Raw genomic sequence first — 17,878 nt, 5'->3', positions numbered from 1 at the left:
CCTAATTGTTTCTCCTTCCATGGACGCTGCCTGACCTGCTGAGCTATGTAACTGAACTGGGGGATTGCTGGGATTGCTTGAAGGGCCAGAAGGGCATATTTTGCAATGCACCTCAATAAATAAAGAAATACGTAAATGAATAAACACATCACCACATACTACACTGTGAGGTTGCAAGACAACTTGATGAATCTACAAGAGACAAACTTATTTTTTATTAGACAGCATGGTAACTCTGGGGCTGAGACAGAAAATGGATCATCCATTATGAGATTCCGGAACAGTCTCGATGGGCCAAATGGCCTAATTCTGCTCCATCCCTTATGGTCTTATGGAAATGGCCCTTCCGTCTCAATGAGACTGTGCTGCCTAATTACACCCCAGTGACCAATTAATCTACTAACCCATATGTTTTGGAATGTGGAAGGAAATACACACGGTCACAGGGAGAACGTACAAACTCCTTACAGACAGCAGCGAGATTGACCCCGGGTCACTGGTGCTGTAATAGTGTTACACTACTGTGCCGCCCAAAATCAAAGTCAAAGTTGGGTTTATTGTCATGTGCGCAAGTGCACGCGTGCACGGGTGCAGAGGTGCAGAATCACCGGTGCGTGGCATCAGATACACACACTGTTCACACGTAAACGTAAGTGAATCATAAATTACAAACACAAGAGATTCTGCAGTTGGAAATCTTGAGCAACACACGCAAAGTGTTAGAGAGAGACCTTTGGCCTAGTCAGATGCTGTCTGACCTGCTGAGTTCCCTCAGCATCTTCTTTGTTGCTTCGGGTTCCAACATCTGCCGTCTCCATTTTTAAATAAAAAATGCTTTGGGTTTAGAAAGTTTAATTGTGATTGCTCCACATGCACCAATTCAAGATTCAAGATTCCATATTTATTGTCATTCTTCAGTGCACGACTGTGAAAGAGAGCAAAATAATTGTTGCTCTGGATCCAATGCAGCGTTTAAAAAAAAAACATAAAGAGCACAATAAATATAAATATGAAAGCAATTCCATAAAACACAAGTAAGTGTTGAGTGTGGCTGTACTGACATAAATTAGCTTCTATACTTAGAGTGACTGTATGTCCTTAAAATGACACTGGGCAGTGACTCGGGCAGGAAATGATAAAAGTAGCTGATGTTTGGGGCGGTGCTGGAGTGGGTTAATGGTTGGTCAGCTGACGGCTTGGGGAAAGTAATTGTTTTTGAGTCCGGTGGTCCCGGTGTGGATTCTGTGTGGCCTCTTCCCTGATGGGAGAGGGACAAACAGTCCATGAGTAGGGTGGGTGGGATCCTTCATGATATTGACTGCCTTTAACCGGCAATTTCTGTGAGTGCAGTATGTCTTTGATGGCGGGTAGGCTGGTGCCAGTGATGCACTGGGAAGTTTTAACTACCTGTTGTAGACCCCTCCGCCCTTCACGGTGCAGTTTCCGCACCACATCGTGATGCATCTTGATGGGCTGCTCTCAACTGCACAACTGTAGGCCGTGCATGTTGATGAGCGGAGTACATCTCTCTTCTATTCTGTTTTAAACAGCGATCCTGCCCTTTGACAAGAGGTCGGGTAAGGCTTCACCTAGTTGTGGGTGTCTGATAAGTGCCAGCAACTTGGATCGAGGGGGATTGCACAGAGGAACAAGTCCTTGATTGTCTTTTTGTGTCAGCCTGATCATCTCAAAGAGAATTCATGGTAAATATGTCAATCGGCAAGGTACTGTGCCTTTCCAGCATCGAGGTCACCTTCAAAAGGCGATGCCTCGGAAAGGTGGCATCCATCATTAAGGACCCCCATCAAACAGGACACACCTTCTTATCATTGCTACCATCAAGGAGCGGGTACAGGAACCTAAAGACACACACGCAACAGGAAAAGCTTCTTCCATTCTGCCATCGGATTTCTGAATGAACAATGAACACTACCTCAGTATTTTCAGCTCTCTTTTTGCACTACTTAATTAAATTTTTTTTAATTTATTCTTCATTTTGTAATTTATAGCTCTTAATATTATGTGTTGCAATGTACTGCTGGCACAAGACAATAAATTTCACAAAATATGTCAGTGATTTTAAACCTGATTCTGATTCTGTGGCCTTTTAAGTCACTTTTTGCTCCAGGCTCATCTGTTGAAGAAACAAAACAAAGAAATGCGGGAAAAATTGTTGCACAGACCTCATCCTGTCAGCTGCTGCCAACTTCAGCCCGTGGGCATTTGTCATCTGCCCCAGAGTCTCAGTGCCACGGGAGCCCTGCCTACACTCCTGCTGTCTGACTGCAAGCTGTCACTGACTGGCGGCGCCTGGTCTGCTGTCTGACACGGGAAACAACGGCAGGAGCGGGGACGGAGAGAGGGAGGGACGGACAGAATCAAAACACGGCCAGAGAGCTGCCAAAGTCTTCTGAAGTGTCAGCAGGTTTACCCAGTCTCACAGGAGGAAAGGCCCAGTGAACTTAGCACTCGGAGAGATGGGAAAATCAGAATCTGTTTAAATATCACTGGCGTACATCATGAAATGTTTTGTTATGCGGCAGCAGTACATTGCAACATATAATAATAAATCTGTACAATTACAGTAAGAAGCGTAAACATATATATTAAATGTTAAATTAAATAAGAAGTGCAAAAAGAGATGAAAAAAAGTGAGGTGGTGTTCAAGGGTTCAATGTCCATTCAGAAATCTGATGGCAGAGGGGAAGAACCTGTTCCTGAATCATTGAGTGTGTGCCTTCAGGCTCCTGATCTCCACCCTGATGGCAGCAATGAGAAGAGGGCATGTCCTGGGTGATCTTTGGTCAAAAAGAAATCTAAAAGAAGGTTGGGCAGGGCTGAGGTTTATTGGATGCATCGCAGACCGCCTATGCTGGAAGCTGGAATAACAACAATCCACTGGAAGAACTCAGCGTGCTGGGCAGTACCTGTGGGAAGGAAGAAATCTGGAATCTGAGTCAGGTTTATTATCACTTACTTAAACATAATGAAATTTGTTGTTTGCAACACCTGTAGAGTGCAAGATCATAAAGTTACTGTAAATTACAAAACAAATAGTGCAAATAGTAACTGAAGGTCTGTAACTAGTGGTGTGTTGCAAGGATCAAAGTTCAAGTACATTTATTATCAAAGTACATATAATTTATACAACCTTGAGATTCGTCTCCTTACAACTGCCACAAAACAAAGAAACCTGAAAGAAGCCATTAAAAAATATACTAAAAAGCTCTGTTGCTCCTTCTATATTAACGATTTGGATGATAATGTGGTAAACTGGATTAGCAATAAGTTACAATGCAAAATGTAAAAAATAAATAAGTTGTGCAAAAAGAGAGCAAAAATAGAGAGGTAGTGTGCATGGGTTCATGGACCAGTCATGGACAGGAAGAAGCTGTTCCTAAATTGTTGAGTGTGTGTCCTCCCTCATGATAGTAATGAGAAGAGGCATCTCCTGAAAGGTGGAGGTCCTCAGTGATTGATGCTGCCTTTATCAATTGTCAATACTTCAAGTCGAGACCCCGCATGCCACGTTGCCACAGAAAGCGTGGTGATACCTGCGGGCTGCCTGGCACAATCCCCGCTGATTTGATTTGCCTAATGGATGATTTCACTCTATATTGTAAAAAATAAAGCTAATCTTAATCAGGAAACTTATTGGCCCGTCCCAGCGGTTTGCTAGGAAGACAACTGAGTGTACTTCGTTACGCCAAGGACAAGAGTCAGATGTAGGCACAAAAAGCCTCTGGTTGTTGATTTGTTTAGAGTTACAGCACAGAATAGGCCCTTCATGCCATACCCCCCAGCTACCTCCAACAACTGTGATCTAACCTTAAGAGACTTTTAAGAGGCTCCTGGATAGGTACATGAAGCTTAGACAAATAGAGGGCTATGGTTGACCCTAGGTAATTTCTAAAGTAAGTACATGTTCGGCACAGCATTGTGGGCTGAGGGGCTTGTATCGTGCTGTAGGCGTTCTGTGTTCTATGTTCTATTAACCTAATCACAAGACAATTTACAAATTAACCTACTCGGTATGTCTCGGTATGCGGAAAAAGAATAATTTTAACAAAGCATAATCTGTATTTTATAAAAATCTGTCAGTAATGGTGAAATAACGACCATTTTCCAATTTGGTCTGTCACAATAGAAGATAAGTCAAACTGAATTTTCTGACAAACATTAGTTCTGCCAGCATCTGTTTTTTTTTTAGGTAGAAGGCAGAGGGGAGGCTTAAAATGTATTAAGTTATGAAAGGCAGAGTAGACATGGGCCCTACCTAAGCATCGTCATGAGCCCTGGGGGCCTGTGCAGTGAGGTGTAGAGCTGTGGGCTCCGAGGTTTCTAGTGCACCTATATCTATCTGTTCATCGTTGTCCTTTCTTGTCAAGTTTATTTTGACTGGCATGGGCTTTCTGCGCGCTGTAATTGTTTAAAGTGAACTCCTGATTAGTGCTTAGCACAGGGACCTTGTGTTCAAAATGGTTCGTCTCGCGGTGTCACTCATTCGAGCTACCAAGGTTCTGTTAGAATTCCTACATATCCACTACTTGTTCCCATGACTTCACATGACCCTGACTTGCTACACCTTGCCCAAGGATGACCTGCAGGCTAGCGGAGAGAAAGAACACCTTACACCTCCTTTGGTAGAGACGTATCTCCACCCCGCCACCTGATATATGAATACAGCTCAGCAAAACAGAGTTCCTCCAAGGTTAAGCTGCAAAACACATTGCCAACAACACACAGCACACTACCTACATAGTACATAGCAGAGTTAACACACATGGTTACGATTTCAGAAAAACATACAGTCACAAAGAAGAATATAATCTAGCCTAAATCCCTGAGCAGTGTGAGTGTTAAAGAACGACATATTAAACCTGATTCTGATTCTGTAGATTGCCCTGGTCCAGCTTGTTCTTCCACCAAGCAAACACTAGAGGGCAGCACCGAGGGGAGGAGCCATTCCCCAACCCAGCATGGCCCCTGCTCACTCTTACACCACCTAGGCACTTCTCCCCTGAGTGACTGCAAAAACCATTACATCGGCGGTGACACCACGGCCTAGGTCTAGTCCTCGCCACAACAGAGGCCATGTAGCTCTCCCGCTGTTGGTCTCACCAATGAACCAATGTACCAGGTCTGCAGTATTCTACAAGATCGTCTTACCGTGACAATAAAAATGTCCAAGGCAATAACCTGCTCTATTTGTTGGACCATGCAGTGTCTCGGCACAGTGGTATGCAACAAGTCCAGGCGACAACACAGCAACGATACACCATCGCTGTCGAGCGACTCGCTGGTGGGATAGTCCTGCAGCACATGATGTTCTTAGCGTCCATCAGTGACTTGCAATCATTGAAACAAGATTTACGAGATGAACAAGGAACCAGGAGTGGCCGCTGTGTTCGAGCGCCGCCAACTTACTGGGTATAAACATAAGAGATAGGAGCAGGAGTAGGCCAATCGGCCCCTCAAGCCTGCTCCGCCATTCAACAAGATCATGGCTGATCCAATCTTAACTCTAGTTTTCACCGAATCCCACAAGGCAACAGTGCCAACCAACAGGGCACCATGCCGCCCATTTTATTTTATTATTCATCCCACCCAAACCCATGTGATCACCCGGGGAAAAAAACCGAGTTGCCAATTGAGGAGAAAAAATCTGGAAAATTCCTCTCCGACCCATCCAGGCTATCGAAAACTGGTCCAGGAGATCACATGGCTGATCTAAACCTAGCCTCATGTCCACTTACCTGCTCGCTCACCGTATCCCCTAATGCCATTTTTATCCAGGAAAATGTCTATCTCCGTTTTGAATTTATTGAGTGTAGTGGCTTCCACAGCTCTCTGGGGCAGTAAATTCCACAGCCCCACTACCCTCTGAGTGAAGAAATTTCTCCGCATCTCAGTCCTGGAATGGCATCCCCTTATTTTAAGATTATGCCCCCTAGTCCTAGTTTCACCCATCATTGGGAACATTCTCCCCGCATCCACCCGATCAAGCCTCTTCACAATCTTATATGTTTCAATAAGGTCGCCTCTCATTCTTCGGAACTCCAATGAGTAGAGTCCCAATCTACTCAACCTCTCATCATACATCAACTCACCCATCCCCGGAATTAACCTAGTGAACCTTCTCTGCACTGCCTTGAGAGCCAGTATGTCCTTTCTTAAATATGGACACCAGAACTGCACGCAGTACTCCAGGTGTGGTCTCACCAATACCCGGTACAACTGCAGTAAGACCTCCCTGTTCTTATACTCCATCCCCCTAGCAATAAAAGCCAGCATTCCATTGGCCTTCTTGACCACCTGCTGCACTTGCATACTAACTTTTTGTGTTTCCTGCACCAGGACCCCCAGATCCCTTTGCACAGAAGCATTTTCCAGTTTCTCTCCATTTAGATAATAACTTGCTCTATTATTTTTCCTGCCAAAGTGCAAGACCTCACACTTGTCGGTATTATATTTCATCTGCCAAATGTCTGCCCAATCACTCAGCCTATCTATGTCCCCCTGCAGGGTTTCAATGTCCTCCGCACTTATTACACTCCCTCCCATCTTTGTGTCATCAGCAAACTTCGATACGTTGCACTTAGTCCCTTTCTCCAAATCATTAATATAGATTGTAAAGAGTTGGGGTCCCAACACCGACCCCTGCGGAACACCACTAGTCACCAACTGCCAGTCTGAGAATAAACCATTTATCCCAACTCTCTGTTTTCTGTTAGAAAGCCAATCCTCCACCCATGCCAGAATATTATCCCCAATCCCATGATTTTTTACTTTAAGTAATAATCTTTGGTGTGGCACCTTGTCAAATGCCTTTTGGAAGTCCAAATACACCACATCCACTGGTTCCCCTTTATCTACCCTATATGTTATGTCCTCAAAGAGCTCCAACAAATTTGTCAAACATGACTTCCCTTTTGTAAAGCCATGCTGACTTTGTCCTATTAAGCTATGTTTATCCAAATGCCCTGTTACTGTTTCCTTAATTATCGATTCCAACATTTTGCCAACCACAGATGTTAGGCTAACTGGCCTATAACTCCCAGCCTTCTGTCTATTGCCCTTTTTAAATAAAGGAGTTACATTAGCATTTTTCCAATCTGCCGGGACCATTGCCGAGTCCAGCAAGTTTTGAAAAATTATCACTAATGCATCCACAATCCCGACCGCCACTTCCCTTAAGACCCTAGGATGCAAGCCATCCGGTCCAGGGGATTTATCCACCTTCAGTCCCATTAATTTATCAAGTACCATTTCCTTGGTGATTTGAATCGTAGTTAGCTTCTCTCCCCCTAGAGCCCCCTGTTTATCCAGTGTTGGGATATTCTGAGTGTCCTCTACTGTAAAAACTGATACAAAATATTTGTTCAGCGTTTCCGCCATCTCCATGTCCCCCACCATTAATTTCCCGGTCTCATCTTCTAGGGGACCAACATTTACTTTAGCCACCCTTTTTCTTTTTATGTAACCATAAAAACTCTTACTATCTGCTTTTATGTTTTTCGCCAATTTACTTTCATAATCTATCTTCCCCTTCTTAATCAATCTTTTTGTTATTTGCTGCTTCGAGCAAAAAGCTTGTATGCTTCAAGCTGACAGGAAGGTGACAGTAACCCAAGTAACCACGTGTTACAACGGTAGTGTTCAGAAGAGCATCTCCAGACACATAACATGTCAAACCCTGAAGTGGATGGGCCAGAAGACCACACGGGGTTCTTCTCCTGTACCTGATAGAGAGGCCACTGACTGTACATTCCCAACATTAGACACTCCAGAGAAAGCAACCCAAAATTCTCCTTAAAGCAGATACATGGGAGTTTACACTTTGGGAGGAGGCTGTTCAGGCCATCAGATCCAGCTTGTCAGCTTTCAGCTGTGGGATTCAGTAAATGTTGACACGCAAGGAGCCAATCAATAATCAGGAACAGAAAGACTGTTATTTTTAACCCTCTTTTCTCAAATATTACTGAGATCAACTGCGGCAACTTTGGAAAAGCCCCCCCCCCCCCCACCTTGAATTCATCCCTTCCCACTGCCACCAGGCATTGTACTAGGTGAACATGTTCTTGAAGGTATTTCAAATAGGGGAGGCTGCAGGAACAATAGTCCTGACAGAGAGGTCAGCAATGGATAGGGTGATCAGTTTCAAGTTCCTGGGTGTCAACATCTCTGAAGATCTATCCAGGATGCGATTACGAAGAAGGCACGCCAGCAGCTATATTTCATAAGAACACACACACACACACACACACACACACACACACACACACACACACACACACACACACACACACACACACCCATTTTAGGAACAGATTCGTTCCGTCCACCATCAGATTTCTGAATGGACAAGGGATCCATGAACATTAACACACAGTGCACACAAAAAGACGGAGGAACTCAGCAGGCCAGGCACATATTCCTCCAAGGCCAAGGTGCAAAACACATTACCAACAGAACACAGCACACTCCAGCATTTCGCGTGTGTTGCTCGGATTTCCAGCATCTGCAGTCTTTTTCTTGTTTGTGAACATTACCACATGACTTTTTTCTCTCTTTTTGCACTATTTATTTATTATTATGTATAATTTCTTCAGAATCAGGATTATTATCTCAGCATATGTTGTTAAATTTGTTGCTTTTCAGCGGCAAATGCTTATTGTAATTTATAATACCTTTTATGCATTGCAGTTAGCACCACTGCTAAAACACTACCTTTCACGACATATGCTCAAAATTCAAAGTTCAAAGTAAATTTGTAATCAAAGTACATACATGTCAGCATATGCAACTCTGAGATTAATTTTCTGGTGGGCATACTAAGTAAATCCAAAAACCACAATAAAATCGATGGAAGGTCACATCAATTTGGACGTTCAACCAGTGTGCAAATGACAAGAAACTGTGCAAATGCAAACAATAATCTTCAGAATCAGGATCAGGTTTACTATCACCGGCACGTGACATGAAATTTGCTAACTTAGCAGCAGCAGTTCAATGCAATACATAATATAGAACAGGGGAAAAAAATTAAAAATAATAAAAATAAATAAGTAAGTCAATCAATTACGGTATACGTATATTGAATAGATTTAAAAATGTGCAAAAAACAGAAATACTGTATATTAAAAAAGTGAGGTGGGTGGTGTCCAAGGGTTCAATGTCCATTTAGGAATTGGATGGCAGAGGGGAAGGAGCTGTTCCTGAATCACTGAGTGTGTGCCTTCAGGCTTCTGTACCTCCTTCCTGATGGTAACAGTGAGAAAAGGGCATGGCCTGGGTGCTGGAGGTCCTTAATAATGGACGCTGCCTTTCTGAGACACTGCTCCCTGAAGATGTCCTGAATACTTTGTAGGCTAGAACCCAAGATGGAGCTGACTAGATTTACAACCCTCTGCAGCTTCTTTCAGTCTTGTGCAGTAGCCTCTCCATACCAGACAGTGATGCAGCCATCAGAACGCTCTCCACCTGACATCTATAGAAGTTTTTGAGTGCATTTGTTGGCATGCCAAACCTTTCCAAACTCCTAATGAAGTATAGCAGGTGCCTTGCCTTCTTTGTAACTACATCGATATGTTGGGACCACATTAGATCCTCAAAGATCTTGACACCCAGGAACTTGAAGCTGCTCACTCTCTCCACTTCTGATCCCTCTATGAAGATTGGTATGTGCTCTTTCGTCTTACCCTTCCTGAAGTCCACAATCAGCTCTTTAAATAAATAAGCAATAAATATCAAGAGCATGAGATGAAGAGTCCTTGAAAGTGAGTCCATAGGTTGTGGGAACATTTCAATGATGGGGCAAGTGACGTTGAGTCCCTTTTGGTTCATGGTGGTTGATAGCTGAGTGGTAATAACTGTTCCTAACCTGGTCAAGAGGATCCTGTACCTTTTTCATGATAGCAGCAGCGAGGAGAGAGCATGTCCTGGGTGGTGGGGATCCTTGATGAGGGATTCTGCTTTCCTGTGACAACACTTTGCAAGAAAACAGCATCCATGATCAGTGACGTTAGTGACAATAAACCTGATTCTGATTCCAGAATTGTCACTGGAAAATAAGTCGATTACATACGCACCTACAGCTGGAGCACTTTAGGGAACATTATTGACACCTGAAGTCTCTGTTCACCAGAAGACGCACACAGTTATTTGAGGAGTGTCAGCAAAAGGGAGTGGACAGGACAATGGGTCCTTTCACTCCAGGTATGTGCTGCGCCGTTAGATGCAGCACAGTTCAGGAGACAGCAGGGCTCCATTGTGCTGCCACTTAACGTTACCCACTCCCAGATCATTAGGAAGATCCGTCACATCGCCTGTGAACAATCAAGGGGGGAAACGGTTTTAAGTTCAGCTGGCAGCCATTAGAATTGGCAAGGCACTGAGCTTGAAAGTGTAATCTAACCCTAGCAACCCACACCCTCCTGGTTCAGAACCCACTAGGAAGTTGCTATTAGACTACAAGACATGGAACAGAATTAGGCAATACCTCTTGAGGCTCTATCCTGGGTCCAACATATCAATGCAGCACCAAAGAAGGTACAACAGCGGCTATATTTCATTAGGAGTTTGAGGAGATTTGGTGTGTCACCAGAGACGCTCGCAAATTTCTACAGGTTTACCGTGGAGAGCATTCTGACTGGCTGCATCACCGTCTGGTGTGGGGGGAGCTACTGCAGAGGGTCAAAAGAAGCTGCAGGAAGTTGTGAAATCCATCATGGGCACTAGCCTTCGTAGCATTCAGGACATCTTCAAGGAGCGATGCCTCAAAAAGGTGGCACCCGTCTTTAAGGACCCCCATCACCCAGGACATGCCCTCTTCTGATTGCTACGATCAGGAAGGAGTTACAGGAGCCTGAAGGCACACACTCAACGATTCAGGAACGGCTTCATCCCCACTGCCATCGGATTCTTGAATGGACATTGAACCCGTGAAAACTGATTCTTGAGCCTGGTCCAGTATTCCATCAAGGCTGATTAACCCCATCCTGCTAATTTCTCCCCATAAACTTTGACACCCTTACTAATCAAGATCCTATCAAACTCTGTGTTATGTTTTGTAACTCCAGAAATTAATTGAAAGAAAAACGTGGGAAGACTGGGATAAACATGTACCCTAGTTTTGTTTAATTTTAGGGAGACATGTACGTATGGAATGGTGGCATGATGCCGTAAGCCATTCACATACTTTTACATATAACCAATAATGAATTATTTGAATGCTTAATCAAACAAGATATTTACAAAATTACTAAAATATTACTGAAATATTAAATACACAATACTCTGCTTTAAATATACCATGACTTGGCTTTGACCACAGCAGTCTATCAATGAATTCCACAGATTTGTCACCATCTGACTAAAGAAATTCCTGCTCATCTCTGTTCTAAAGGGACATCCTTCTATTCTGAGGCTGAGTCCTCTGGTCCTAGACTCTCCCACTATAGAAAGCATACTCTCCTCACTCACTCTATCTAGGCCTTTTAACATTTGATAGGTTTCAACGAGATTCCCTTCAATCTTCTAAACTCCGAGCCATCAAACACTCCTGTTTTGGTGGGAAATCCATCAAGAGAACACAGAACACTACAGCACAGTTCAGGCTCTTTGGTCCCCAGTGCTGAATGTGGAATGATGGTTGGTGCCAGACAGGGTGGTTTGAGTATCACAGAAACTGCTGACCTCCTGGAATTTTCATGCACAACAGTCTCTAGAGTTCACTGGGAATGGTGAAATAAAAACACCCAGTGAGCGGCAGTTCTGCGGGTGAGAACGCCTTGTCCATGAGAGAGGTCAGAGGAGAATGCTCAGTCTGTTTCAAGCTGACAGAAGACGACAGTAACTCAAATGACCACACCAGGAGCATCTCTGAATACACAACACGTCGAACCTTGAAGTGGATGGGCTACAGCAGCAGAAGACCATGGACATACACTCCGTGGCTATTTTATGAGGTACGGAAGGTATCTAATATCATAGCCACTGTGTGTATTTTTATCAGTGGATTTGCCAAATGCTAATTTCTGACCTCTGCTTCCTTAAAAGTTTGTTTGTTATTTCTTTCCATTGGGGTAACTTTCCTTCCTCTATAGCCCATTCTGGGACCTGGATATGCCCGTCCAGTATCATCAGTCTGGCTCTTGACATCAAACCCGACAATATTATGTAGCTACTCTTCCCAGATTCCTGGAATTCACCGCTAATCTCAATGGCTGGCTCTGTTAATGCTGCCTTTGTTGCTGGAATCCTGTGTTAATCTGTTAATGCTCTGGTCCCACTGGGCGATTTGATTCTTCCAAAATCAACTGTGAGACGTGTGAATGTTCACAGTGCCCTGCAAAGTTTTTCTCCTCCAGACCTGGGACATCCTGAGAACTCCTGTTCACCTCCAACCCTGGCTGTGGGTGCCTCCTTGTCACTCGCTACCAGCTTGTCAGCTGTCCAAGCTCTCCTTTTAGGTGTTCCTTCTCGTAACCCCTCCACCTCTTTCCTCGGGAATCAGAATTGGGTTTATTATCTAGCTCTGATGGAGCACCTCTGCTCCAGACGCAAAAAGTGGGATTTCCCAGCGGCCAAACCACTTTAATGTCTATCCCCGTTCCCATTCTAACATGTCAGTCCACGGCCTCCTCCACTGCCACAATGAGGCCACTCTCAGGGTGGAGGAGCAACACCTCATATTCAGTCTGTGTAGCCTCCAAACTAATGATATGAACATTGAATTCTTATTTTTTTCGTTCTTCTTTTCTTTTTCCCTCTCCCTTCCCTCTTCTTCTATTCCTCACTCTGGTCTCTTACCTCTTCTCCTCACCTGCCTATCATCTCCCCCCCCGGTGCCCCTCCTCTTTCCCTTTCTCTCCCAGTCCCCTCCCTTCTCCAATCAGATTCCTTCCTCACCAGCCCTTTACCTTTCCCACCCACCTGGCTTCACCTATCACCTTCCACCTTGTCCTCTACCCCCACCTCCCACCCCCCACTTTTTTATTCTGGTTGTCTTCCTCCTTCCTTTCCGGTCCTGATGAGGGTCTGAAACATTGACTGTTTATTCATTTCCAACAGATGCTACCTGACCCACTGAGCTCCTCCAGTATTTTGTGTGCGTTGCTCTGGATTTCCTGCATCTGCAGAATCTCTTGTGTTTATGATTTGTCTGTGCGCTAACAACATTTTGCTTTTAACTTCCAGGCTTTCCAAATGGGTTGTAGGGGAGAAGAAGGGAAAGTTCCACGTTTTTTACTGTGGCTCTCTGTTTTTGGGTGAAACAATCAAGGCCCAGTGTGAGCATTTTAGCTTCAAGTGGCGTTTTATGGTTGTCCATCAAAATAAGCTTTCCTCTGGTGTAATGTACTGTGTAGCAGAATCAGATTCAGATTCAGGTTTATTATCACTGGCATGTGTTGTGAAATTTGTTAACTTAGCAGCAGCAGTTCAATGCAATACATAATATGTTAAAATTGTACAAGGCATCGGTGAGGCCAAATTTGGAGAATTGTGTACAGTTCTGGTCACCGAATTATAGGAAAGATGTCAACAAAATAGAGAGAGTACAGAGGAGATTTACTAGAATGTTACCTGGGTTTCAGCACCTAAGTTACAGAGAAAGGTTGAACAAGTTAGGTCTTTATTCTTTGGAGCGTAGAAGGTTGAGGGGGGACTTGATCGAGGTATTTAAAATTATGAGGGGGATAGATAGAGTTGATGTGGATAGGCTTTTTCCATTGAGAGAAGGGGAGATACAAACAAGAGGACATGAGTTGAGAGTTAAGGGGCAAAAGTTTAGGGGTAACACGAGGGGGAACTTCTTTACTCAGAGAGTGGTAGCTGTGTGGAACGAGCTTCCAGTAGAAGTGGTAGAGGCAGGTTCGATATTGTCAATTTAAAAAAATTGGATAGGTTTATGGACAGGAAAGGAATGGAGGGTTATGGGCTGAGTGCAGGTCGGTGGGACTAGGTGACAGTAAGTATTCAGCACGGACTAGAAAGGCTGAGGTGGCCTGCTTCCATGCTTTTATTGTTATATGGTTATATAGAAGAAGAAATTATATACGGCAGCAGTACAGTGCAATGCATAGGCGGAGTCCGTAGCGGGGAGGATGGTTTCTGTGATGTGTTGAGCTTTGTCCACAATTCTCAGCAGTTTCTTGCCATCACAGGCAGAGCAGTTGTCGTTATGCCATTGTATAATTATGCTGTGGTGCTGTTACACCATTGTACTCCCAGAGAGAAACCAAAGCACAGTTTGAAAGAGCAATGATTACACTTAGGGTAGTTCCACGCCCAGCCTCCGGGGGCACTGTCTGCAGAGAGAGATGGAGGTGGAAGGGCAGTGCCATGGCTGACTCTATACCAGAGGTTCTGCAGATGCTGGAAATCTTGACTAACCCACATGAAAGTCAACAGGTTAGGTACCATCAATGGAGGGGAATAAATTGTCAACGTTTCAGGCCAAGACCCTTCATCAGGACTGGCTTCCTGCATTTTGTGTGCGTTACAGCTGACTCTATGCCACTGCCTGTCAGACCCTGGGACCTGACTCTGTTCATACACGATGCATGAGGGCACTCTGGATACAAAGAGTACCAGCTACCAAAGGCACGGCATTCACTCGCCTAGACTGTCCCATCTCAAACCTGTAGCCTCTGCCACTAGGAAGGATGACCCCACTATGCAAGGAGTGCATGTACTCTTCTTACCTTCTGGTAAGATGGTGACACACTTGGATGCAGCTGCCTCTTCAGGGTCAACCAAAGACGTTCTGTCTCTTTTTTAAGTGTCTTTTTTTTACAATCGCAAGACAATGCTGGGCATTAAGAACTCCAAGTACTGCAGGCTGACCCCACCAGCGAGTTGCTCGTTAGCAGAGGAGTTGGACTTAGTGCTGCCGGCTCTGTTTTGTACCTTGGGCTCCGGAGTAACACTGTTTATTTTGGCTGTATTTGTGGATGCTCATGAATGGTTGAATGACAATTAAACTTGATCTTGACCTTGAAAATGAATCTCAGGGCTGTATAAAGTGACATATATATGTACTTCGATGGTAAATATACATTAAACTTTGAACTTGGCTATCCTTTCGAGTGATTTGTTCGGTGAATTATGGATTTATGGCTATCTCCTGATTGGGAATGGCCTGTAATAGCTTCAATGGGAATAACTAACTAGTAAAACCAAGATGACTTGAAGTTTCTGTGTCCAGGTTTTGAGTTCTCACTAGCAGGGCTGTGGGACATGCTCAGCAGATCAGGCTGTACTGACGGAGAGAGAAAACCTAAGTCAATATCACAAGGGGTGATGACAGTTAGTTTCGACACGGACATTGAAAGTGAGTTATCTACTGCACACTCTCCATTTTTATACAGTATTTTCAGAATCTTGGAAATCTTGAAAAAGGCCTGATATGTGGAATCTGTGCCTTATTGGTAAGGCCAACATTTATCTCCTGATTTTCCTCGAGGTCGTGTCCGTGATCCACCTTCTGAAACTGCTGATGTTCTCTGGTGAAGGTGCCTTCAACAGACAACGTGGTAGTGTAACAGTTAGCGCAACACTATTATAGTCGGAGTTCGGAGTTCATCCTGGTGCCCTTGGTTGAGACTTTGTACGTTCCCCCTGTGGAATCCATGGGTTTTCCACAGGTGCTCCAGTCTCCTCCCAGAGTCCAAAGGCATACATACCGGTTAGCAGGTTAGTCCAGTGATTAGGTTAGGTTAAACCAGCGGTTGTCAGCAGTTGCTAGGTGGTTCAGCTCGAATGGCTGGAGGGGCCTATTTCACTCTGTATCACTAATTAAATAAATGCTGGGTTCAGACTTCCAGGATTTAACTTCAGCAAGGATTAAGAAGCAGTGATGTTTCCAGGTGCAACTTCAAATTCAAGTTCAGGTTTAATTGCCACTCATCCATACATGAATTCCCATGAATACAGCCAAGTGGAACGGTGCTACTCTGGGAACAAGGTGCAAAACACAGGACCAACAGTCATACACAGCACAAGTACATATAAGATAATAGTAAACATACAGTCACACAAAAAAAATATATAGCCCAAGTCCCTGAGTGACATTGCCTGTAAATTGATGGTGCATGGATGTTGTTGGCAAGAACGAGCAGTTCTCAGTGTCCGCTGACGAATGAACACACTCATGCAATCCAGCTTGTCTTTCCACTGAGCAAACACTGGAGGGCAGCACCAATCACCAACCCCCTCAATCCAGTACGGACGCCATGCTACACCACCTCCAGCATCTCCCCTCCTGGACTGCTGCCACAGGCAAGCCCACAGCATGAGACATAATCCTCGTTACATCTGAGGCCACAGGGCTCCCCCGCTGTTGGTCTCGCCAATACACCAGTGAACCAGGCTTGCAATATTTTACATTACCAGTGTCCAACAGGGTCTTGCAATTGCAAGAATAACCTCATAGTATTGTAAAAGTGACTGCCTATGCGTCATTGGCCAAACACGGGCAAATGGGAGTGGCTTAGATGAGCATCTTGGTCACCATGGACCAGATGGGCCGAAAGGCCTGCACGACTAGATGAACCTGTTAACTTCCACCGCGGTACTGCTGACCGTGGAGCACACACTTCGAGAATGTCACCCTGGAATATGGGCCCAAGGCCTCTGGAGCAGGTCTCAAACCCACAACCTGCCATTTCTGAGGCGTGAGAATGCAGCTGGCATTCTCCTCCAAATTAGCGGGCCAAGGCACTGAACTAGGTCCTTACAAATGCCAGTGAGATTAAGCTGAGATGATTGAAAAGCTCGCTGCTCGCTAACAGGTGGAACCGCTTGTTCCACGAGGTGTAGGAACTATTTGGCATAGATCAGAGTCAGTGCCCCGGGCTGTCAAATCTGGACGGGCTTGCCGCTTTAAAACTGCAAACAGAACCAGCTGGCCCTGACAAGAGGTATGAATATCTGTCTTCATTAAGATCTGGCAACATCTATTTACATTACTTAGGGAGTAAGTATGAAATCTGAGGCAGGGGTCCTTTGTTAGTTCTGCTGGTAGTTACGGTAAGGGATGACAGAGACGCAGCTGGATGGATCTCCCATACCTGCGACATGCTGTAAACCCACAGAGACTTCCCTGCACCCGCCAACATCATCGCCTCTGATTGGGTGTGTTCCTGGACGTCCAGTCAAAGTAAATTTATTGTCTATGCACTTACCAGCCACATTATCAGGTATACCTGCACACCTCACAAACAAGAGAAAGTCTGCAGATGCTGGAAATCTGGGCAATACACACAGAATACTGGAGGAACTCAGCAGGCCTGGCAGTATCTATGGAAAAGAGCACAATTGATGTTTTGGGTCGAAACCTACTGAAAGGTTTTGCCCTGAAACATCAAGTGTATTTTTACCACAGACGCTGCCTGGCCTGCTGAGTTCCTCCAGTATATTGTGTGCATTACACCTGTACACTTGCATGTCAAAGCAAGTATCTAATCTGCCAATCATGTGGCAGCAGCTCAATGCATAAAAGCATGCAGACATGGTCAAGAGGTTCAGTTGTTGTTTAGAACAAATTTCAGAATGGGGGAATGATCTAAGTGACTTTGACCACGGAATGATTGTAGGTGCCAGACAGGGTGGTTTGAATATCTCAGAAACTGCTGAACTTCCTGAGATCTTCATGGAGTTCACAGAGAACGGTGCAATAAACCAAAACTCCATCCAGCGAGCAGCAGTTCTGTGGGTGAAAAGGCCTTGTTAATGAGAGAGGTCAGAGGAGAATGGCCAGACTGGTTCAAGCTGACAGGAAGGCGACAGTGACTCAAAGAATCACGCGTTACAACGGTGGTGTGCAGAAGAGCATCTCTGAACACACAACACGTTGAAGTGGATGACCATGGCT

Source organism: Hemitrygon akajei, chromosome 30 (assembly GCF_048418815.1).
Source record: "Hemitrygon akajei chromosome 30, sHemAka1.3, whole genome shotgun sequence".
Classification (NCBI taxonomy): domain Eukaryota; kingdom Metazoa; phylum Chordata; class Chondrichthyes; order Myliobatiformes; family Dasyatidae; genus Hemitrygon; species Hemitrygon akajei.
The sequence above is the reverse complement of the archived record's forward strand: the minus strand, read 5'-3'. Positions refer to the sequence as shown.